This window comes from Heterocephalus glaber, unplaced genomic scaffold (assembly GCF_053883595.1).
Source record: "Heterocephalus glaber isolate CG9 unplaced genomic scaffold, H.glaber_assembly_v1.0 deba00001481, whole genome shotgun sequence".
Classification (NCBI taxonomy): Eukaryota; Metazoa; Chordata; class Mammalia; order Rodentia; family Bathyergidae; genus Heterocephalus; species Heterocephalus glaber.
The window spans coordinates 3101339-3127573 of NW_028258317.1; the positions used below are offsets into that span (position 1 = coordinate 3101339).

Consider the following 26235-nt stretch of genomic DNA (forward strand, 5'->3'; position numbering starts at 1 on the left):
AAGGATGGCAGATACATTTCCTTTTATGAGATAACTTCATGAGATTGGTAGCTATTACCTGGATTGTAGGTTCTCAACCTCCTGAGTAGTCTTTTCAAACATTTTTTATTAGTCATTTCCATCGCACATGCTGCAGAAATACTGTACACCTATTTATTTACTAAGACATTGTGGAAGGATACATAGCATTGTAAGATCTGTTCATCCTTCTAGTGGCAAGTTTTGGCTCCATGGGTGCTATGCTGCCTAGTTAAGAGTGTGTGGCTCAGAGAACATGGCCAGTAGGGACCATGAGACCACAATCATGTTTAGCAAGAAAGAGGGCTGGTTATGTCTGATACATTATGGAAAAGGGGAGCAATAAGATGGGAACTTTGTATTGGGATAGATGATCTGTATGTCATCTATCACCTGAAAATTCTGAGATTAAACATTCAATATGCATATATATGCCTCAGAAGAATTAACCAGTTGTTGTTATTGTTGATCTATTGGGTGTTGATTAGGTATTAATGTGACTCTTAAGTCTAAAAAATAGCCAACTCAGAGTAATCAGTTTAGCAGCCACAAGCAGATAGACAATATCTGTGGAATGTTTTGTGTGATCCTTAATATTTCCTCTTAATTAAGATGTTCTCTTAAGATATGGGTACAAGCTATTGTAATTCTTCCAAAATTATGCACTTTTGTTCTTACAGATTTCTCAAAAGTTTCAGAGACAGAACTATCTGTTTCTCAATGGAATAATAGCCAATAATTTCTCAAAAAGAACTCACAAGTCTTGTATTACAGGAAGCCCTTGAGCTTGATCAAATGGGGACTTTCTATAATGAAAATGAATGTGAACAACCCTGACACCTTTGTGGTCCATACATCGATTGTACTTAAATCTTGCTTTGAAGCTGGAATTATGCTAGTTGTTGGGGGTGGAAAGATTATAAGGAAGAGCACTCCTAAAGGATCTTGTAGTCTTTTGGAGGCTGTCAGCAAAAGTAACTTGTATGTCCAGGTCTCCTCAACCCATTACTATGAAATGAGGTCACATTCCTTTAACATCCGCTGCTTTTCTCAGCTTCAGTGGTCATTGTGCATCCTCCTGGAAGTAGTCTTGGTTAGTTTCAAAATTCCTTTGCACAATGGCTTATGTGTGTAAGTAAATAGACCCCCATCACAGACTTGTTTGGATTCCTTTGCCTTCCTGTGGCACTTCCATTACTGCCAGTCACCACTCTGTTGAGCACAGGCATCCTCAGGCAGTGATCATGACTGCTTCCTGCTCTCAGGGGAAGGCCCTCCTCTCTTTACTATTTTATCCAAATATGGAGCAGGATCTTAATTTATTACAGCACAACTGAGCCAAGGTTGCAAATGTTGAACACAATTGAATGTTAGGGATTATAGGAAGTCAGTTCAAGCAGAGAATATTAAAAAATGATTGCTCTATCTAATAACAGTTTTTAGGGACCATAGGTCTAGACTCACACTCCACAGGCCTCTGAATGGTCCTTGCCCAACCCATCTACTGCAAAGAGCCCATTACTTTCTCTCTGGGAGTCTCTTTGACCTATGTCTCCTTCACTAGAGTCTACACCTCAATTAATAAAGGCACAGAGTAAGAATAGGATTTTATTTTCCTGTCTCCCTCCTACCCCTACCAGACCAATCTTGCCTCCTTAGTCCTCCTATGTAGCTCTAAGCTTACCTGCCTTTATGGATAATGTATAGCAGGATCCTTCATTATTTTCAGGAGAAGCTCTTCCCTTGATCTCATTGTCTGCAAAAGACCATCACATTGTGCTGCCCTATTTTACCATTATTTCACAAAGATTGTTATTCATCTTGAATAACATCATGGTTTAGTTCAAGATGACTTAAATATGGCAAATCTAATCTTAACTGCAGCTTGAAGCACAGACATTTTTTGCTGAAGTTTTTAGATCTGTATCCCAATCTCCTGTGGAAAAATTCTAGAAAACATTTTTAAAAAAATTCTTTTATTGATACATTTTAGGTATACAACACATTTACATTTCTCATCGGGAATTTGTACCTTTACATGATGCATCTTGGTTCTTATTTTTTCCCCATTCCTAGCCCTCCCTTTACCCCCTCCACCCTTCCCTATTTACAAGGACTTTATTTCCATTTTTTCCATTTCTCAGCATTTTTCCTTTCCCTTCTTTCCTTTCCCCTGCCCCTCCCACTACCCCTACCCCTTTGGACCTTTTCCTCCTATTTCACATTATCAATTGTTCATTCTAATCATTGGTACATTTTAGGTATACAATTTAATGACATTCATCATTGGAAATTTGCACCTTTACATAATCTCTCTTGGTTCTTATTTTTCACCCTTCCCCTGCCCTCCCTTCAATCCCTCCACCTCTCCATATTTACAAAGACTTTATTTCCATTTTCTCATATTAATTCCATTCCATTCTTTCCTTTCCCCTACCCTTCCCACTTCCCCTTTCCCTTTGCCCCTTTTCTTCCTATGTCACATTATCTATTATACCTTTTAGTCCTTATTTACACTTTCAGTTTCTCACACTAGAGAAACTATTCAGTATTTATGCATGTGTGTCCTGTTTATTTCACTTAAGAATATTGCCTCAATGTGGATCCATTTAGCTATAAATGTCTCTAATTTCTCATTTTTTATGGCTGAGTAGTACTCCATTTTTTAAAATTTTGTTTATCCAGTCTCTAGTTGATGGCCATTTGGGCTGTTTCCAAGTTTTAGCTATTACAAATTGTGCTGCTGTGAACGTGGGTGCACATATATCACTGTGGTATGATTCTTTTAATTCTTTGGGGAAGATCCCTAGCAGGGGAATAGCTGAGTGAAATGGGACTTCCAGTCCTAGTTCTTTGAGGTATCTCCATACTGATTTCCACAGTGGTTGTACCAGTCTACACTCCCACCAGCAGTGGAGGAGTGTTCCTCTTTCCCCACAGCCCCGCCAGCATTTGTTATTGGTTGATTTCATGATAGCAGCCACTCTTTCTGGAGTGAGGTGGAATCTCAGCATTTAGAAAACATTTTCTTTCTCTCTCCTTTAATAATAAGCAATAATGTACAATCATAGGGAAGGTTAAAACTTTCTCCAAGGAAGCTACAAAATCTGCAGAGATGCAGGTATGCTAAAATGAATATCTAGCTTATATACTAAGGAGAATTCTTTATTTTTATCATAAATATTTACATTCAGATTAACGGTGACTTCATTTTTCCTCAAATGCAATGGTAGGTATATTATTTTATGTCTGGGTAATTAAAGGACCCACTGCACTTGTTTCAAAAACAAAGGACAAAGAGTTGTGTGGCCCAAAGGAAAATTCATTCCTTTAGTTCCTAGAAGATAAAAACTACTGGTGACATTTAGATGATTTGTCTTTTCAATTTCAAGACTATAAAAAATATTGTTGCATCCAGTTTTGTGAGGTCAGTCTATCATATCAGAGCAGGTATTGACAATACTTTCTGTAAAGGACCAGGTAGCATGTTAGGTTTGTGAGCCATATGATCTCCATCCAACTCCTCATTTCTGACTGCAGTGCAATGGTGGTCACAGGTAATAAATAAATGAATGAACGTGGCTAAGTTTGAATCAAATTTGATCACCAAAATTTGAATTTTTGTAGTTTTCACATGTCTTACTTTTCTTAGCCATTAAAAAATGTAAAATCTAGGAGTTGGAAGATATAGCTCAGTGACAGAACACTTGGCTAACTTGTGTGAAGCCCTAAGTTCTATCCTCAGCACCCAAAACCAAAGCAAACCAAACAAACAAGCCAGGCTCAACTTGTAAGTAAAGTATAAATAGAGGGCTGGATTTGGCTCTCACATTTAGTTTGCTGGACCTTGTACTAGGGCCTTGAATTACATTATCAAACTATATATTCACATTAAGTTTTACAGTAACTCTTAAAATAGAGAAAAACATGGAGTTTAGGGCCATATAGAACCTATAAAACCAAATTGGAAGACTCTCTACCTTTTTAGATTTCATGTGACTCTGAAAACATCCAGCTCTTTATTAGAAGATCACAGAGTCTGTTGTGGTTTTGATATGTTTTTTCCCTTGGAAAAAGACAACTTTCTACATGTCAAAAGAAAAAAAAAGTTCTGGGAAGGCTTTTGGCTATCCACATTCAAATGTGAAAGATAATTTTGATGAATGAGGCAGAAACAATGCAGAAGCATATGGTTTAAATTGTACTTAACAGAGATATGTGTTTTGATCTTGCCATTCTGAGAATGGTGACGGGTTGTCCTAATGGGCACTGAACACTTCCAGGAATGGGCTCACAGAAACCTACTTGAGTGGGTGCAGGTGTATGCAAAGGGACATTCTAAATCTGGATACCCCATGTGTTTGTGCACATGTGTACACAACATGGTGAGACAACTAACACTTGTTAATCATTTGCCTTTAGTAAAATATTCTTCCTTCACTTCCACCTGTCAAATTCCATTCCTTTATCAAAGTTTAGATCAAATGTCATGTGTGCTGAGAAGCCAGACTTCGTTTCCAGCCACCTTTTCTCATTTTCCATTCTCCTGGCAGAATTAAGACTTTCTTTATTCATTCTTATGAATCCAATTTAGATTGTGGTTACATCTTGCAGGACTGTGAGCTCTTGAGGTAAGAATAATTTATTTTTTCCTCTTTGTCTTCTCTTTGTCCCATCTAATACTTAGTACAGGTTATGTACTAAAAAATAATTTACTGAATGTGGCAACATGACCTCTCTGTAGTAGTGACCATGGCTAGATGATAATCCTTTGCTTCTAAATACTTTAGCCATGTCCAGGAAAGCTCTTTTGGACATTTGCATGTCTCCTGATTGATGGGAGGAATGTCCAGTCACAGGGCTCCTTCTTCCCATGTGAGAGCTTAAAGAGGACCTTGTTTCCTGGTTGTGATGTTTTTCCTTTCAGTAGATGGTCACCAGTTTTGCCTGCTTAGCAGTAACTCATATGCACACCTATATAACTGCCTAACTAGGCAAATGACTTGCCAGAGGTGGGGCTGAAGTGTTGTCAGGGTAAGGGCTCATTTTTGTGCAAGGGAAACAGGTGTGGTATGTGGTGGGAGATGGGAAAATAGGATGAACTTCCAATGCAGGCTTTTGGACACCAGCTGGCTAGGTGAAATTGTGGCAATATCCTGGGGTAGATGCCATCAACAATCATCTAGTCCAACCACTTTGCTTTTTTTTTTTTTTTTTGCCAGTCAGAGTGACCATTTCTTTTTTTCTTTTTTTCCCCATTAAGTTTATTAGTACATTTTCAGTATAAAATAGTTACATTCATCATTGGGATCTTGTACCATTACATGAGTATCTTGGTTCTTATTTTTTTCCCCTTCCCTTGCCCTCCCTTCACCCCCTCCACCCTTCCCCATTTGCAAAGACCTTGTTTCCATTTTTTTCCCTCTTTTCATATTTTTTCCTTTCCCTTTTTTCCCTTCCTCTATCCCTCCCAATTCCCCTGGTCTTTTAGACCTTTTCTTCCTGTTATACAATATCAGTTATACATTTTTAAAATTAAAATATTAAGATCTAGGAGACATTACCACAGATTTTAGAGAATTTAAAAGGATATAGAAAGCATATTACAAAAATCTTTTTTGAAATAAATTTGACAACTTCTAAGAAGTACCTTGGAAGACAAATTAATGAAACTAACTCTGGAGGAAATATAAAATTTGAATAGCACCTATTAAAGAAAGTATATTCCTAGCTTGAAAACCTACCTATTTGACAACAGCAGGCTCATAAATATTTTAACTGATAAATTATATCGAACAATTAAAGCAGAAAAAAGAAGGAACACTTCTCCCCTCATTTTAGGAACTCAACATTGTGCTAATCCTAAAATTGGATAAAGATAATAGAAGAAAAAAGTATGAACATAGATCGAAATTTGTTTAACAAAACAAACTATTGGAAGTCAGATCTGGCAGGATGTAGAAAGTAGTTTTGTTATAGGGATGGCAGTATTGGTTCAGCATTGGAAGATCCACCCCCCAAAGTCATCATTTAAACAGAGGAAAGGAAAAAGCCATATGATCCTGTCACTAGTTGGAGAAAAAGTATTGGACTAAATTCTACAGCTGTTCATGGTAAAAGCGATCAGGAGACTAGAAGTAGAACAGAACCTTCTCAACAGATTAAAGACATGTACTCCACACTTCCAGCGAGAATGCCTTATATAAATGGAGAAGATACAATGCTTTCTCCTTGAGGTGGGGAACAAGGGCAGATATGCTTAGTCTTTATCTGTCCATTAAACTTTGAAACCTAGTCCCCACCAAAATAGTCTGGCAATAAAATGACACAACTAGGATAGGATTGGCATGGCAGAAGCAAAATCTTTATATGTAGATGAAATGATCATCTGCAGAGAAAATACTAAGAAATCTCTAGAAGCCCCTAGAACTTGTACTTGAATTTAGCAGGATTAGAAAACACAAATTATATATAAAAATTCAGATCTGTGTATACTTGCTAGAAATGAAGAATTGGATATTGAAATTTAAAAGTTATATAGGAGTACAAAGGACCTAGAAAAGTTAAAAACAAAAACAGTGTTGTAAGATGTTTAGTACCTAATTTTAAGACTTCTTCTAAAGCTACAGTAATCAAGGCAGTATTGGTGTAAGGAAAGACATATAGATCATTTGAATAAAACAGAGAATCTAGAAATAGAACCACACATATATGGTCCACTGAGTTTTGAAAGATTATTTAACATTAGCATTTTATAGAATATAAACTCGATTCAAGAGCCGAGGAAGAGATAGTGTCTTCAGCAAACGGCACTAGAACACCTGGTATCCATATATAAAAAATTAACCTCAACCCTTTATTTCCATACATGAAAATAACTTGAAGGGATCTATGAACCCAAATAAGAAAGCCTAAAAGTATAAAACTTTAAGAAGAACTTATAAGGGAAAATATTTATGAATTCAGGGTAGGCAAGAACTACCTAGAATACAAAAAACATGATGTATAAAAGAAAAAAATTGATAAATGAGATTCCATCAAAATTTAAAACTTTAAATGACATCAATAAAATGAAAAGTAGTCCTTAAACAGACCATATTTACAATACATATAACCTATGACCTGAATATATAAAGAATTCTTAGAGCTCATTAATAGACAACACAATTAAAATGTAGATGTAAGAAGACGATAAATAGCCAGTATAGCACAAGGAATGATGTGCAACTCTAGAATCAGAAAAATACTAATCAGTACAATAATAAGATTGAATTATACACTCATTAGGGAGATGAAATTAAAAGTTTTAAAAGCCTTGTCATGACTTTTTCTTTTTGTTGGATTCTCCCCCTTTGCGTTTAATTTGTCACGCCCAATGGATTCATTCTGCTGGGCTTCCTAGGGTTGTGATCCTCATTGTCTTTTCCTAGGGTATTGTCTAAAATTTTTTAGAGTGCCGGTTTGGTATTCATGAAGTTCCTGAGGTGCTCTTTATCATGAAAGTATCTTATTTCTCCATCCATTTTGAAAGATAGTTTTGCAGGGTACATCAATCTGGGTTGGAGGCTGTTTTCCTTTAGGGCTTGAAATACATAACTCCAAGCTCTTCTTGCCTTGAGGGTTTGCATTGAGAAGTCTGCTGTGATTCTGATGGGCTTTCCTTTGTATGTGATTTGTTTCTTTTCTCTCACTGCTTGTAGAATTTTGTTCTTCTGTTGGATTTCTGGAATCCTAACTATTATATGACTATGTGTAGATTTTTTTTTGATTAAGGCTATTTGGAGTCCTATATGCCTCACTGATCTATATGTCAAGTTCGTTCCCCCTCCTTGGGAAGTTTTCTGCCATCACTTCTGTGAACAGTGTTTTTATGTCATCTGCACTCTCACCTCTTTCTTCATTGACTCCAATCAGTCTTGTTATTCTTTGCATCGTCTAGCAGCTGCTGGATTGATTTCTCCTGTTCCCTTTCAATTTTAAAGCAATTTTTATTTTCCTCCTCATTAATTGCAATCTTATCTTCAACATGTGACATTCTATCCTCACATTGGTTCATTCTGCTGTTCAGACTTTTGATGGAGTTTTTAATCTCTTGGAAATCTGTTTGTATCTGTTTTATGGGTTCCATTTGTTTCCTATGTTGGGATTCCATCATGTTCCTCAGATCCTCTATTTTTTTTATCTGTGTCCTCTCTAGATTTATTAATCATGTCTTGCACCATGAGCACAATCTTTGCTGTTATCTGAGTAATTATTTCTGATTTCATTTTTCCCAGATCCTCTTTTGTTGACAGTTCAGAGAGTCTAAGTGGTTGAGTATCAGATTGTTCCATCTCATTTCCCTTTGGGGTTGCTGTAGGTGATCCAGAAGTCTGTTTTTGAGACTTGTTTACGTGTCTTCTCATTTCCACAGGCGGGGGTACTTCTGACACCCACGCAGCTCACCTTCTCTGCCCTAGGAGCCTGGGTTGGCAGCAGGGGAGCTTCCTTCCGGGTGCTGGGACCGGCTGAGCTTCTCTCCATTTAGCTTTTGAAATGGTAAGGGCAGTGCCCAAGGGGGGATCTGCCTGGCTCAAATCCACGTGGTGTATTCCTGTTGTAGCTGGCTTCTGACTAACCCCTTTGTTCCCAGTCTAAGATTCTTTAAAATTACCCATTTAATTAATTAGCTAATTAAACAGACATTACTGAGGCCTACCATCCATCGGGACTTCAACTGTACATGAGGAGGCCTAGAATGACTCAGGCTGCTTCCTTTCCTCTGCAATCTTGTAACCCTGTGGAGGCATAGTGTGGCAGGAAGAGTGGTCCTTTGGACTTCATGTGGATTTGGGTGTGAGCACCACTTCTGCCTTTTTCTAATCATGAGAACTAGAAACATGGAAGGTATATGCCTACCTCATAAAGCTTTTGTAACATTTTAATGAGCTAATTCCCTCCACATACTCCCTTATGTAGTAAATGCTTAATCCTAGGTAGCTATTTAAATATTGTGATGGAGACGCTTAGTCCTTGGCCCAGCGGGCAGTCTTGTTGACTTCATTGAAAAAGCGTTGAAGGTAGGCAAACGATTGGGCAAAAGTTTGCCCTCAAATTGGTAGTACACAATTTATTTACTCCTTTCCTTCAAATCAGGTTGATTCTAATCTGCCCGTTGAAAAGAAAAAGACCATTTTCTTCTCTTTCTAGAATGGAGGGTATGGAGAAGAAAGGGAAGATGATGATCAGAAGCAAAGAGAATTTTGTCTGAGTGGGAATAGTCACATTCACTGTGTTCCCTGGTAACTTAGGGGCACATGTAAATCCTGCCACATTCACTTCTGATTTTCCAGTGAGGCATCGTTTCTTCTGTAAATAGAGGCAAGCTTTACTTACCTATCTCCCTGGAAGCCCAGCCCTGGCCTGGTTGGGCCACCTTGGGGTTTCTCCCGGAGCTGGACACAGGCTCCAGGCTGGCTCTCTGAAGGGCTGGCATAAGCAGGTCACTGCCTCCCAGGCACTGTTCTGATCTTGTCCATGGACAGAGTCCCATGGGGTGCAACTCAGCCTGGTTTCATATGGTGTTGCAATCGAAACTATTGAATCTCAAAATGGAATATAATTAAGGCTGGGTTAATAAAGCATGTTCCACTCTTAGCCAGCAAAGGGTGTCATGTTTCTCCTTGCAGCTTTAGGCAAGGAAACTTAATCTCTAGCTTTGTCAGGGCAGACTGAATCAGAGGTGTGTCATCGAGTGGAAAGCCTCTTGTTTTACTTGTTGCAGTCACTACATGGCCAGCTTCATTGCTCTGGATTTGTACTGTATATACAGAATCTAGGCATGGCAGGGCCCTCAAAGAAGCCCCATGCTGCCATACCCTTAGAGACTAATCTGCTTCCTTGTCAGAGGAGTTAGGGGACTTTTGCCATTTTTTTGTTTTGTTTTGTTTTGGTCCTGAGACCAATCCTGGAGAAAGTACCCTTCAAGTACAGGAATTATTGAGGGCACAAGGATGGAAGACTGTGACCAAAAGTGGAGTATGTTGTTTTAGACACCAGAGTTTAAGAACAGATTGAAGGCTTCTTGGCCTTTGTCTGGCCTTTTTTGGTATTTGAGTCCTTTTCCTTTTCTCATGCTACTCATTCCTCAGGACTCAACATGACAGGTTTCCTGACATCCTCAAGTAGAGGTTGTTATTACTCATTAACACTCCTTTAGCCCTAAAGCCTACAGTGTCACTGATATTGAATAATAATGGTCACTTATTTTGCTTATTATGGTCTAGGCTCTGTGCTAGATATGTTTATATTATGTAATCCAATCATCTAGACATTGTTTGTATTGTAGATGTGAAGACTGAGGCTCAAAGAGAGTAAGTAAATTTATAGGTATATATAATGAATTCACTCACCCTACAGAAGTGTATTTAGCTCCTGCTACTTTTCTAGGCACTATTTTAGGTGCTGAAGGTATATTCCTGAATAGACAAAAATATGTCTTCACAGAATTTATTTTACTTTTTATTTTTTTGGTACCAGGGATTGAACTTGGGAGCTTGTGCTTATGAGGGAGGCAGCGGCACCACTGAGCTAAATCCCTGGCCCCCCTTCACAGAATTTATATTCTAGTGTTTGTGTGTATGTTCATGAGTATAAACAATAAGAGGTTGAGTTATGCAGTATGTTAGGAGGAGATGAGATGAATAAGACATGCAAAAATGAATATGTGAGTCTGAGCTGGGACAAGGACCTAGACTGCTTTATGTGTAGCATGTACCTAGCCAGTTATATTTCCTATGGTTTCGGGGGTCTAGCTGTAATTACCATTTACTTCCCAGCCTCCTCCATTTCTCTGGGGCAGGACCTTGCCTTGGTCAGTTCCCTATCCTGGCACATAGTTAAGTGCATGACCCAGAGTCAGCATTCAGAGAATGTTTGTGCAGCACGTGAGTGAACAAGTGATCACATGATGATACAAAGAACCTGCTGGAAAGCAGTAATTTCCCAGGAGTCCGGCTGGTCCTGGAGGCTCAGTTCCACCACAAACATGTCCTGTTACCCTCAGGTAAATGTTGGAGCCTATGAAATCTGTGGAATGGGAAAAAATAATGACTGTTTTTGATGTCCTTATAGATCAGCTATGAGGATTAATGAGTCACTGGATGCTGAAAGACTGTAGCTCCTTTGAAGACAAGGACTCCTGTTATTCCCAGTAGTGTGCTCACTGTTCAAAATTCATCCAGGAGCTGGCATGGCATTTCAGGAGGGACTGTCCCAGAGAAATAACGTTTATTTTACTAATAGAATTTCCTAAGTAGGTATTACGAACTGCCTCTTTTAGGCTGTGGGCCTGTATGAAGATTCACCACCATTTGGAGCAACTGAAAACCCATCTCCTTTCCCATGGTCTAAATGGGGTTTTAGTTTAAAATTAAATGTCCATGGGTGTTTTTTTCCCATTATGGGAGTGAAAAATGAAGTTTTCATTCTTTATTTAAAAAATAAAAATTCAGTCAGTGACATCTCATTTGTTAGCTCTAAAAGTGCAGCTTCTGGATATCTTGTTGGCCAGTTGTCAAAAATAAGTTCCTAAAAAAAGTGATCTTAGATTTATGTTTCTTAGAAAAAAAAGGCTCTACCATGGGACATTGGGAACAGAAAGTGGGAAATCCCAAGAACGTCACAATAGCATGAAAACTGAACAGGATGGTTCTGTTTAATGCTCTTTTGTTGTTGATGACTCAGCACCCTAACCTGTTCAGTCACTCCTACAGTCAGAACAGGGGAGCAAGGCCCGCTCAGTATTTTCCTGTTCATCCGCTGTTGTGTTTTTAAGCATAATGAACTCAGTTAACTAAACACATTGCCAAGTTCTATTTGACGTTAGCAAACAGGTTAGCACTGCGGCATTTTTTTGATATGGACAATGTGAATTCTCAAGATTGGAGAGCTGTTTCCTGGTGGGGAAAATCACCTGTTGTCCCTCAGCAAAGACACATAATAATAGTTTTGGTTTCTCTTTGTCTCCTCTTCAAGAGTTCAAAAGTTTCTCCTATATTTTATCTCGGTCATCTCTATAGGTTTGTTGTGAAGGCAGAAGAGTTGTTATCATCCTTGTTTTGGAGAAGGAAAAACTAAGGTGCATTTTGTTGAGTTGTTCAGCTTTATGTTGATGCTACTTGACTCAAGTTCAGTTCTTTTTCCTGCTAAGACAACTAATGAATTTAGGACAAAGCATTCAGAGCCTATTATCTACAGGGCCAGTGCATGCTGGACACTTATGAACATAGTACTTAACTTATTTCATTAAATAAATAAATATTTCAAGGTAACCATTGTGAACAATATTTGCTGGTTTAAATAGATTGTTCGAATTGGTAAGGAACTTGCCACACCAATACTTACAGTACTATTGTTTCCAAGTTCAGTGTCTGTCTACATGAAGGTGTTCCCTGTTATGGAATGAATGACAGAGCTGGCTCTGGTTCTGTTGGAGTTATAGTATGTCCTGGCCTGAGTTGAGATGCTGTTGCCTTAGGCAGCTAGCCTGACATGTGTTCGCATAAATGTTTTGCTGGACATTTATTTTAGTTGAGTAGAAAAGAGACTGATTTTCTATTAAATTGAATTCCTTTCAGTTGATGTTTATATTTAAAATGAGGAATTCGTTATATGCATTGACCCTAATGAAACATTTCAATGTATTTGAACAGCTGTTTGGTTCACAGTTTTTCCATCTCTGCTAATTGGATAGTGTAAGTCAGTCACACTCAGAAAGTAACTTCCAAGAATATAGTTGCATGGTCTCATTCAAAAGGAGTATAAAAATTGGTTTTCCTGGTTTACCTTTCAGCAAAATGTTCTCACTTTTTTGTTTCTCATTCTCTCTGCAGCCTTTCTGCAGGGAGTGGGGCTGGAGGTGATTTTCTGAACCAGAGTCTATCAAAGTCTATCAAAGGTATTGCATTTTAAATATTACACAAAAGCACCCATTGCCGGTACACAGCATGACTCCAGCTTTGATGTAGTTTCAGACTTTTCCTCTACCTTCAAGGAACAATTGGCTTACAATGGCCAGGCTATCCTTATACTGAGAAGTCTCCATAATCAAATCTACCAGTAGAGCTAGGCTGATCCCAATGAATTGTGTTATAAAATTTCTATTCAAGGGATCCTCTCCATTTTAATGAGAGTAGAACTATGTTCAATTATATCAGTTACGTAAGTGAAACCTGAATCTATATTATGATGCCTGTGATGTTTTAAAATTTGTGGTAGAGAACTGCCAGTTGAGTACATATCCTGATCTCTCCTTTCTGAACAGCTAAAGAACCTCGTGTTCTCATATTCTTGCAATTAAATGGGCCCTTGACTGATAATGGCTAATGGACTCTGAGTGGAAGTGATGTATGTCATTTTTGGCCCAAGTGTTTAAAAGTGAAGGTAAGTCCCCCTATTTATTCCCTTGCAGAGAGAACTCAAGTGTCATGTGTTAGGATGATAGTGAGCCCAGAAGCCATCTGCTAGGATGGTGATGTCACAACGTGAGGGCTTGCTCCTCTGCCAGCCTAGGTCTCTGAATGACTAGGTGTAACTGACCTGCATTAGCTGTGTGCCATAACACTTTTGTAGTATTAAATCCTTGAGATTTGGGGGATCTAATGGGCACCCTGACTACTATAGCTGACATCCTGGTATGTACTCTTTTCTCTAACTGGATTTTGTATTTTTCCTACAACTTAAACCTCCATGCCTGTGTTTGTTATTTATAAAACTAAGGTACTCTGTGGGCAATCTAGGTTTGGGTCAGTTCTTACTGAAATTTCCAGAAGAATGCTTTGTGGATTCTGGGAAGGTGAGTGCTGCCACTGGCCTGTGAAATACACATCTCCCTGGCTGATCTTCCTCAGTTTGGGCTTTGAGCATAGGAGGCAGAGCATGAAATGAAGATTGAAAAGAACAATGAGAAGAAGAGGAGAGTAGAGGACATTGTGGGGATAATGAATGTTTTGTTGTAATTAGAATTTGGAAAACAAGATACAAAAGCAATTAGAACCTTCTATTCTGGCACTATCAAACAATGTCATTTATGGACTTAATCAAGTGTATCTTTATCAATTCACTCTCATTTCCCTGCTAAAGTTATCTATGTATTCCACACATAGTAAGACCTGACCTGAGCCAGATCCTCAGGTACAGAGATAGGGAGGACAAATGCTTTGGACTCCAGTTCCTAATATCTTGGTAGGGGAGGCATTCAAGTAAAAGAGCATTTCCAGTTTACTGAAGCAAAGAAAGCAATAGAAAGCTGTTCAGAAGCAAGAGTGACTGGCCAGTTGCTGGGAATAAGTGGCTACAGGCTGGGATACTGTTTCTTTCAGGGATGTATGTCGCTGAGTACTGGTCCAAGGGTATGGGGCCCAAGAACATCATCTACTTAGTTTCCTTAGACCAGTCATGGTGAACCTCTTAGAGCTTTCAATGATACAAACAGCTCCACATGCCATAGTTTTGCCCCCCATTTCCCTAATCCTTAGTAAGCACACTCTCATGCTGAGTAAATTCTTACCTTTATTCTAATGATATAGAAGCTAAATGTCAATGCCTGAATTTTAGAGATAAAAATACTTTCCAGACACTGTATCAAGGAAGTAGCAGTAAAAAATATATCAATACCAATGCCTGCCTTTTGTGAATGATTATGGTATTTTAAGCACTGCGTACTTTCTGTATATTATGTTGTCTAAGCCCACAACCCATTTTCAGTGTTTAACCCTATGTTACAATTTCAGAGATGGAAAACCAAGTCCCCAGGAGATTATGTTGGTTGTCTAAAGTCTCTAGAAAATGGTGGTGCTGGATTTTGAATCTAGTCTAGTTTGGTACTATAGGCTGAGGTCTTTGTCTCTATGCTGTACTGGCAGATTTAAGGTAAGGAAATTAATCCTTGATAGTATCTTGTTGCACAGGACAACAAAGCATATAGCATTGAAAGATTTAAAGTGACAGTGACTCCTGCCCCAAGATGGAATCTTTCTTCCAAAGAGCAGAGAGGTTGTTTCTAGTGCTGTCCTCTAGCCATGGTAAGGTCAGTGTTGGCTTCCTGGGTAGAGCTATGCAAGCTCTCACAATTTCTTTTTTTAGAATCTTTTCTTCTAGACTAGCACAGGTCCTTCAGGTCTTACCACTAGTTCAGAGGTCAAAGTGCTGGAATGCTAACTTCCAACTCTGACATATGGGAGTGTGACAACTGTACTTTGTCAACAAAATTGAGGCAGTTAATACGTTTTGGGATGCTTTTGATTTATAAAAGCATACAGATCCCCTTCCTCTTCCTCACTAGTTTCTCTTCCACAAGAATTACTGTGGATGAGTTTACATCTTTCCCATCATTGCATAGTTGTGTTCCGCTTCCCTGCTTTGATTTGGAAGGTAAGTCAAGGTGGCTTGGGAAGATGATAGACTCTGTCTGCTCTGAGGACTTCCCTCATTCACTGTCTCAGGGACAACTCTGGATGAGAACTCCTCCACACAGACCACAGTGTCCAGAACCATGGCAGAGGACAGAGTAGCATGAGAAGGGACTCAAGGGGCTCCATAGTCACACTCTCGCTGGAGGATCTGGTTCAGGCTGCTCCAGAGAAGGGTCATGTAGTTGGGGTTGGAAAGTTGCACAAGACTTTTGCACTGTGAAGAAGGGAAAGACATTCCTTTGGGAAGGCATAGAATGTGCAAAGCATGCACCCAGAGAAAGACCTGGAATTCAGGGTAAATCAGCAGATTCATGTGGCTAGAAGTCAGAGTCCCTGGGAAGGCTGGGAACTTGGAGGCCAAAAGCTATATTCTTGTACTGGAATTCAGAAAGAGGTGAAACAGAGCAGATGCTCAATCATAATTTGTTGTTTGAACACTAGGTGGTTGAACCAATGAAGCAAAGAAAGCAATTCTGGAAAGGTGCCTTTGGATCTCCCTGAGTCCCTTACAGTCATCACTTCCCTGTCAGTTCCCACTGGTAGATGGGCCCTTAATGCCAGCTCTTTGCTCTTTATTTGCTCACTTAGACCCATCTGTAACAGAAGAGGCCCCCTTTCCTTCACTTTTGTTCCTTTTTGCAGTCCTTTCTGCTTAGAAATTGAACATAATCCACCTGTTTTTCTTGTCTTAGTTTCTCTACCTATTTGATTTTAATGGAAATGTCTAGATTTTGAGTTGAAATTCTTGGGTTCTAATCTGAAGCTTTTGTTGCTACCTAGCTAGGCAAACTTCTGCACTTCACTTGATCACATGATGCCTTAATTTCATCATGTGTAAAATGAAAATAATTATGCTTATCTTATGGAATGTTATGTGGCTCAAATGGACTATGCTACTATTTCTCATTGTGTCTTCTAATGATTTGTAATAGGTGTTATAAGAAGGTGAAAGAAAATCCATACTTCTACTGCCTGCCCCGCAAGTGCAAGGACCTGAGTTCAATCCTTGGTACCAAAAAAAAAAAAAAAGAAAGAAAGAAAATTCATACTGGGGTCGTATGAGTGTGGGACAGTTTGGGTTGAACAAAATATATAAAATTCTGCAAATCAGTATGGAGATACCTCAAAGAACTGGGATTGGAAGTCTCATTTGACCCAGCTATTCCTATGCTGGGTATCTTTCCAAAAGAATTAAAAGAATCATGCCACAGAGATATATGTGCACCCATGTTCATAGCAGCACAGTTTGTAATAGCTAAAGCTTGGAAACGGCCCAATTGCCCATCAACTGGAGACTGGATAAAGAAAATGTGTGTTTTAAAAAAATAAAATGGAGTACTACTTAGCCATAAAGAATGAGAAATTAGACATTTATAGCTAAATGGATGCATATTGAGGCCATACTCTTAAGTGAAGTAAATAGGACACACATGTGTAAATACCGAATAGTTTCTCTGGTGTGAGTAACTGAAAATGTAAATAGGACTAAAAGGTATAATAAATAATGTGAAATAGGAAGAAAAGGGGTAAAGGGAAGGGGGAAATGGGAGGGGTAGGGGAAAGGAAAGAATGGGATGGAATTAATATGAGGAAATGAAAAAATGGAAACAAAAGTCTTTGTAGCTAGGGAGGGATGGAGGGGTTGAAGGGAGGGCAGGGGAAAGGGCAAAAATAAGAACCAAGATGGATTATGTAAAGATGCAAATTTCCAATGATGAATGTTATTATATTGTATACCTAGAATGTACCAATAAAATTAATTAAAAAAACAAGTTACATATCTTACGGGCACCAAAAGGGAAATATAATAGTCAAAGGTATCAAACGCAACATTTGGGTGGCAGGCTCTCTTTTCTACCTAATGCCCCTTTCTCTTTTCTTCTTTGTTATTATAACTCCTACTGTGTGGCACCAAATGCACCTTCCCTTTTTGCATTTAGCCAGTCTATGGCAGTTCAGGGCTTGTGCTGTAATTCAATTAACTGTACATGTGTGCACTGCAGACAGCAGGGGATTTTTGAGCAGAGCCTTACAGAATGTGTTAGGAGCTTCTGCCAGGTGCAGGAATGGAGGCAGGAAACTGCAGAAGGCACAAAGTGCATTGTATCATAACTTGTGTGTGAGAGCGGCCTCAGCTTACACAGACCTTTGTCTCAAGTGTGAGTAATGAAGGTCGTGAAAGCAAGAGGTTAGAGGAAAATGACATAAATCATTAGCTTTCTATTATACAGTGACAGCATTATTTGCTCACAAGACCAGACCCTGTGACCTCCTTCTGGTATAATTGCGTGCTATGTTTGGGGAAGTGGGGCATTCCCCAGACTGACCTCAAGGCACACCCTAATCCTCCTTGCCTAAATGACACAGGGAGCAGCAGGGAGGAGCAGCTCCCCAACACTGGTCAAGGCATTCTTTGAGCTTGACTCTTCCTCCTGACACTCCCTGGCACAGCCCCTGGGAGGTGCGTGTGAGTATCTCTGAGCGGCATCAGGCCCTGAGTGCTGAAGCATCATGTTAGCAGCAGCACCATCACTTCCGCTGCATAAAAGCCGATGGCTTTGCAGAAAAACATAAATACAGCAGCAGGTGGTGATGGCAAATGCACCTAAGAGACAAGTGCAAAGACAAGATCGAACCAAACTAATCTCATTCCACAGACACCTGGAGACAGGAATGACAGGTGAACTTAGGTGCTCTGGTGCAAACTCGAGGGAACTTGCTCTGCCTCTCAGGAGTGCCCTCTGTGATTCCAGTAATCAGAGCTATTTCGGGGAGTTTGTTCCAGACCACAGTTTTGGATAGTTGCCTTCCCTTAGGCTATCTCACACTTCAGCACAAGTTGTTGTTAACATGCTCCCTGTTCCCTGCTCCCTTCACTAGACTGTGGGCTTTCTTCAGATGGAGGGCCTCTGCCTCTGTTTCTCTAGTGTCACCCAGAAGCAGTGCCTGATGATTGAAAGAATGCATTTCTTCAGAACATTTTGGTAACATTCAGGCCTGATTTCCTATGTTTAATATCATCATTGCTACTGTATGCATTCTTTTCATACTCAAAAAATGACAAAAATTTTATTTTTTAAATCTAAGTCTAGCATCCTATTGGAAAGAATAGTTCCCTCATTAGAATAATATACCAAGGGCCTCCATGTTGTTTTATGTATGTTGTGCTCCACACTGCAGAAAGTGATTAAATTAAACTAAATTTGTCCTGAGAATCTTCTGTACTTGAGTCTTTAGGTAATGAAGTACACTCCATTTTAGTATGTAAAGTAATTGAAAGCTTGACATAGTAGTATGCTTTTGTAACAAATACCATAGCCAAGTCTCAGCCAATCACAAGGGCCAACCAACAGACCATGTTCAAATGATGTAAATGCCAAGCTGTAACCAATCCAGCTGTCTCTAACCTGACTTCTGTTTTCTGTCCATAAGTGCTGCCTGCCCACATTTTGCAAAGCAAAACTCCAAACCTGTTCTGGTTTTGAGGGCTGATACATTTGTGAATCATTTCTTGCTCAATTAAACTCTACTAAATATAATGAAAGATCCCTTTTTTTTGGCTTACATTCTTTTATTGGTACATTTTAGGTATACAATGCATTTACATTTATCATTGGGTGCTTGTACCTGTATATGATTGTATCTTGGTTCTTATTTTTTCCCCATTCCCTGTCCTCCCTTCCCTATTTACAAAGACTTTGTTTCCATTTTTTCCTTTTCTCATCATTTTTCCTTTCCCTTTTTTCCTTTCCCCTTCTCCTCCCACTACCCCTACTCCTTTGGATCTTTTCTTCCTATTTCAAATTATCAATTATTTGTTTTAATCCTTTTAATCCTCATTTACACTTTCAGTTTCTCATGCTAGAGAAACTATTTGGCATTTACACATGTGTGTCCTATTTATTTCACTTAAGAGTATGGCCTCAATATGCATGCACTTAGCTATAAATGTCTCTAGTTTCTCATTCTTTATGGCTGAGTAGTACTTCATTTTGTAAAAAAAAAAAACCCACATCTTTATCCAGTTTCCAGTTGATGGGCACTTGGGCTGTTTCCAAGCTTTAGGTATTACAAACTGTGCCACTATAACTGAATGAAAGTCCTTTTTTAAAGCAAGGTGTGCAGTTGACAAAGGTGCTCCACCATTTCACATACAGTGTTCCAAACTGGTACACATAATAATTATTAAGCTGAGAAGAAGTTGTCACTCCCAGTCATTCCCAGTTTGCAGACCAGATACATGGGGCTGAGCAAGGCCAGTTGCTCACTAGAGGGCAGAGGTTCACTCCTACTGCTGCTTCAGTAGGGTTTCTGTTTCCCATTGCTTTCTCACCCACATCAAGGGTAGTTATTGCACATTTATTCATTTAATAATAAAAGGTGACTAATTTCTAATGCTCTCTCTTGATGGTTTAATAGGCAAATAAGCTGTATACAAAAATGCACTGAAAGAAAAATTATTGCCATCCTTTAAACAGAAAGGGAAGTGATTATTATAATAATGGTGATGTTGCGGTCAGGCTCTCTCCCATCCCCCAGCAATGCCTCACTGTTCATGTCTTTGAACATTTATCCTGAGGCTGAGGCTTCCTGAGTTAGGTGATGCTGCTGACAGCTGAGACTCTCAGTGGGCGGTACAGTATGAAAGCAAAATTCTAAAGTATTTTCTTCTTGAAATTCAGATGACCAGGAAGAGAGATGGATCAAATATTTGAGTAAACATGGCAGAATGAAACCAGCTATAACACATAATTCTGGGATTTGCTTATTGATTTTGTAGCAGTTGTCAGATCCCTCACTTCATGCTCCTGCTTGTTACTGAACATTGCTGCCTCTGAAAGTCCTGATTGTGTGATGAAACTACCTGACCACCCAGCATGAAATTCTTACCTGGGATTCAAGACAAGAAGCAAGCCTTCCCTCGAAGACCTCTGGCAATGTCTGTGTGGGCTTCAGGGCTACAAATCTGGAAACTGGTTAAGAAACAGTTTTCCATTTTCACTTTCAAGGATCAGCCCTTGCCCTCATCCCAGGGGCCATAGAGAGCAGCATAGAAGTTGCCTTAGTTGCTGTTTTTCTGGGGGAAGCCAGAGTGAGCATTTTCTAAGATCATCAAAGCTGCTTGGAGTCCTTCCGTTTCCTCCTTGGGATGCTGGAGTTCTGTAGCTGCTAAGTAACCATGCAAGTTGAAAACATTTCCACTTTCAAGCCTGACTTCCCTTCAAGGAGAAGAGAAAGAGGCCCTTTTGGGTCCTATCAGGCATCCTGGTTGAGCTTCAGTCTCTCAGGCAGCCTCTTGTGGATAGATGGTTGGCTTTAGCTCCACTGCAGAGCCAGAGTCACTCCCCAGATCTCTCAGCAGTTCAAGGATCCATCAGCAGCATCCTGGCATGGAGTGCTTAGGAGCCCTCCCAGAAGCTTTGATCCTAAACCATGTGTGCTTCTAGGGTTTCTTGGATTGCCCTCCAGTGGAAGGAGCTGAGCAACCCTGAGGCCCAAAGCAACCCTGGAGGGGAATCCCTTATCTCTTAGAAGGAGGGCTAGGGTGCATAGAACAATTGATAGGTGTCCAGTCCAGCCACCACATAGCCTGTGGCTCACATACTTCTAGAGACAGGAGTGCTCTGCTTGCTATCTCCCTTCCAGCAGCCTATCTGAAGATTCTTAGGAAGAACTGTGGCTTTAAGGCTGTGGATCCTGGGAAAAAAGCTGGAGGCATTTCTTGCAACAACCCCACCAAGAGGCCAACTTGGTGCTGTGTAGAGGATCAAACACTCAAAAGTGGATAGACTAAGGTCTTTTAATATTCCCACTGTACCACTAACAAGCTTTATGTTCTTGGGCAAATGACTCAGCAATCGCAACTTTAGCTTCTTCATCTGTAAAATGGGTGATACTGGTACCTGTTTCACAAAACATGAAAGATAGCATGGACTAATGTAAGTAAAGTTGCTGGCATCTAGCAGATACCCAATAAATGCTCCTCATCTTCTATTTCCAGCTGGGAAGAAGACCTTTCCTCTGACACCTGGTCCTGACCAGATGATAAGAGGGTTCCCAGAGAGACACACTTGACACACTTGTCACACTTGTTCATTTTCCCTCTTTCTTCCTCCCTCTCCTCTCCTCTTGTTGTTTTCCTCTCTCTTTGATTCAACAAAGATTGAGCATGTACTGTGTGCCAAAAACTAGGTTAATGCTCAAGAGGAATCAGACATAGATCTTTGTCTCCACCACTGTTGCTACTCCTATCCCATGCTAGCACACCTAAGGTAGAGAAAAGTCAGAAAGAAATGTCTCTGTCTTTGAAGAAAAGAGCCTACAGAGTAGAACCATTGGTCCAATGACTCATAGCACACTTGCAACCAGAAAGGGCAGGCATCTTCCTGGTGAGTGGGTGGTATTTTGTATGGCAAGAGGGATTAAGCAAAAGCCTTCTTTATTTCTTTTCATCTCCGTCTTCCCCAGCCCTGTATGCTCATACAGAAAACAGACCAAACCTGAGACACAGCAGATGGGGGAGCACTGTGCTTTCTGGCTTTGGAATAAGTTCCCAGCAGGAATGCAATGTGTGCTCAAAAAGCCCCCTGGAGATGGATCAGTGATTTTTCTTAGTCAATTTAAAAAGGTCTTAAATAGGAATGGTGAGGTGTCACACAGGTGGGGACAATAAAGATTTCTTTCTGATATTTTCCATATGTACCCAAAATTCAGTTCCACCTGCCATCCACATTGTGATCCTCATTGTAGGGTAGGCCTGAAAAAGGCTATGTCTTGCAGTGAGGCTGCATTATGAAATCCAGTAATGCTTCTTGCATCCTTGGCCACCTGTGTGTGCAAATTTCAGGAGGATATAGACAAAGAGGAACCTGATGAAAGTAGAGGATACAGGATGCTAAGTGTGCAGCAAAGAGGACTTAGGTCAAATATTAGTAGAGCTGCAGATGCAAGGAGGAAATAAGATTGCTGTGCTTGGAACTCTAAGAGGTAGACACCTTCAGAGCTCACTGTCAGGTACTTAGTGGTTAGGATGGTAATTGTATCCTCATAGGGACAGTTGTAGGGTTGATTAAGTTAATATTGGCTATGCACTTGGAATAGGGACAGAGTGAACACTTAGTGAATCCTCACTTGGAAAGACAGCTGGCTGGTAAGAGAGGACTGGGATCCAACATCAGAGCTAATTCCACATAGCATGGACTTTCTGTTTCCTCATGGTCTCTCACCCAAATGCTGCTTCCATAATGAAACACTTTGGCACCTCCCAGCCACAGTGGGCTCCCAACTATCCACCTCTTACCTTCTTCTTTATAATTATTTTTTAACAGGTGAGGAAACCTGGAAAGGTTAAGTATCTGAATCTTAAAGTAGTTTATGGCAAAGTAGGATAACCAGCCAGGATTCCTGACTTCCAGTTGGTTACTCTTGTAGTGAAACCAGTATCTCAAAATTTAGGAAGGAATGAGATACACCCACACACAGAGCAAGATAGCATATTTTGAATTTCATTCCTGCCCCCACTAACACTCAGAACTCTTGTGATCAGTAACTCATTCCAACAGCTCTGATTTGTCCAAGTGCAGTTCTCTGTATATTAATAGTGGCAAAAAGACAGGCCTGTAGTCTCTGTGGGAGAAATGCTCCTTTAGAAGTTCTGCGTGATTGAGCTGCAGCACATTTTCCTCTTGCATGGTGCCGGAATTCCAGATTGCATCCATACACTTCCATATCCCCTTCTCCTGCTCCCCAAGGGTAGAGCAACTGCAGGCTGAGGTTGTGAGATCCACATGTCAGATAGAGGGAAGACCGCCCCAGTGGCTCTCTGGAACATATGATGAGGAGGGCTGGCTTGTGTTCCGGAATTCCCAAATAAAAAGCAAACAAAAAATCTATCATCACATTGGTGTGGAGTGCTTGCATCTTAAGAACTGGATTTCCTGGCGCCTGTCTCCACTTGCTACAGCACACAGAGTTCCCATGAGTGAGAACTCCAAATGTCAAGAGGAGATATATGGAGAAGCTTGGGAAATAACTTTGGCATTTGAAGTGGGCCCCTGGTAGTTAACCTTAGCCTACCTTTGTAATTGTACTCTCATGACTCTTCATGCACCTTGTTTTCCAGCCAAAGTGAACTGCTCATTCTGTCTGGGCCCCATGGCCACCTTGCCTTCTGCCTGAGCCGGTCTCTCTCTCTGGATGATCTCCCTGGTGTACCTGAGCTCTCCATTTCCACACTTCCTGGTCCTACCTGGCCTTCAAGGTACACGTGCTTCCTAATCTCCAGAAATAGTGCTTCTCCTGGTCCCTCATATCTTGTCCCATTATTCATTCTGCAGATACTGATTTAGTTCCTCCCATGAACCAGGTGCTATTCTAGGTACACCAGTAAATAAAGACCCTTGACTTTGGAGAGTTTATATTTTGGACTCTTCCTTAACTTATGTTCCACTTGGACACATTGTTTTCCTGCCAGACACTATGCCACTCAAAGAAGATTGCTGTCACATTGGCCACCTCTATGTATTACTTTAGTGACTTACTACTGCTCTTGACTTAAGGGCCTCGGTGGTGACCATTCTCTACTAGATCTGTGGATCCAAACTCACTTCCCATAATTCCCCTTCTCTTTGTGCTCTCTATTTCAACTTTCTCTTGATTTGTTCTACTCACCTTGGCACAGTGCTTTTGCACATGCTTTCTTTCTGCATGAAATGTTCTCTCCCCTCTATACTTAGTAACCTTCAAATATCAGTGTAAATATTACTTCCTGTAGGAGACCTCCGTGGCCTCCTGGACTAAATACTTTTTAAAATACTTTGACATTTTCACAGCATCATTGCTCTTATATCCCTTACCTCAGCTGCTAATTTACGTGTATCTGATTTTTTCACTAAGATCTGCCTCTCCATCCAAATGATAAATAACCAAGGGTAGAGATGGAGTCTATCTTTATTTACCATGTGGAGTCCCAGCACATAGTAAGGAGTAAATAACAATTTTTTGAGTAAATGAATGAATGAATGTCCCCTAGCTGTCATATATGCCAGATTATCCATGTTAGGCTGACTTCCAAGCATTCTGGCCCTAATTTGGATATCGACAAGTATAGTCACCTGGACCAGGATAATGTTCTGTTTGCACAAAAGGTGCTCAATTTACTTCTTCCACTCTTTTTTTTTTGTATTAAATTCTTTTATTGGTACATTGTAGGTATACAACACAATTACATTTCTCATTGGGAATTGTACCTTTACATAATGCATCTTGGTTCTTATTTTTTTCCCCATTCCTAGCCCTCCCTTCATGCCCTCCACCCTTCCCTATTTACAAAGACTTTATTTCCAATTTTTCCATTTCTCATCATTTTTCTTTCCCTTCTTTCCTTTCCCCTGCCCCTCCCACTACCCCTACCCCTTTGGACCTTTTCTTCCTATTTTACATTATCGATTATTCATTCTAATCATTGGTACATTTTAGGTATACAATATAATGACATTCATCATTGGAAATGTGCACCTTTACATAATCTCTCTTGGTTCTTACTTTTCACCCTTGCCCAGCCCTCCCTTCAACCCCTCCAGTCCTCCCTATTTACAAAGATTTTGTTCCTATTTTTCCATTTTCTCATATTAATCCTATTCCCTTCTATCCTTTCTCCTAGCCCTCCCACTTTCTTCCCCTTTGTCCCTTTTCTTCCTATTTCACATTACCTATTATACATTTAGTCCTTATTTACACTTTCAGTATCTCACACCAGAGAAACTATTCAGTATTTACACATGTGTGTCCTATTTATTTCACTTAAGAGTATCACCTCAATGTGCATCCACTTAGGTATAAATGTCTCTAATTTCTCATTTTTTATGGCTGAGTAGTACTCCATTTTATAAAAAAAACCCCCACATTTTCTTTATCCAGTCTCCAGTTGATGGGCATTTGGGCTGTTTCCAGGTTTTAGCTATTGCAAACTGTGCTGCTATGAACATGGGTGCACATATATCACTGTGGTATGATTCTTTTAATTCTTTGGGGAAGATCCCCAGCAGTGGAATAGCAGGGTCAAATGGGACTTCCAGTCCTAGTTCTTTGAGGTATCTCGATACTGATTTCCACAGTGGTTGCACCAGTCTACACTCCCACCAGCAGTGGAGCAGGGTTCCTCTTTCCCCACAGCCCTGCCAGCATTTGTTATTGGTTGATTTCATGATAGCAGCCATTCTTTCTGGAGTGAAGTGGAATCTCAGCGTTGTTTTCATTTGCATCTCTCGAATGACCAGTGATGTTGAACATTTTTTCATGTATTTATTTGCTATTTCTACTTCTTTGTCTGTGAAGTGTCTGTTCATTTCAGATGTCCATTTTTGGATTGGGTCTTTAAATTTGGGAAGTCTGATCTTTTTAAGTTCTTAAGTGAATAAATACATGAATCTGTATATTAGAGGAAATTTTATTCCAAGCTTGCCGTTGTGTATGTCAGTGGTACAAATGGAGACATTGAAGAAAGGCTCATCAAAGGAGGCCTAGGTCTGGGGAGGTCTGTGTATCTGTTGTTTTCAAGGGTGAAGGTATGTCATTCTGTAATTGTTACTCAAGGCATATGAAGTTTTACTTAAAGACCTTTAATAGATTTAGAAAAATATAGTAGTAGATTTTGAAAAATAGTAAAAATAAACAAAACATTTTCTTTAAATGGTAAGAAAGTAGCACTGGGTAGTAATTCTCTCTTCTCTTGCTATTTGTCATCTTTTAATAAAAGGCAATGGTA

The 26235-nt window shown here is 39.9% G+C and overlaps 1 long non-coding RNA gene across 1 annotated transcript; it reads left to right on the top strand.

Moving 5' to 3' along the window:
- Positions 1–5803: 5803 nt before the first annotated feature.
- Positions 5804–23214, top strand: LOC147825790 (uncharacterized). The gene is made up of 2 exons (XR_015439966.1): positions 5804–12955; positions 13322–23214. It is a non-coding gene; the product is annotated as an uncharacterized LOC147825790 (long non-coding RNA).
- The last annotated feature ends 3021 nt before the right edge of the window (positions 23215–26235 follow it).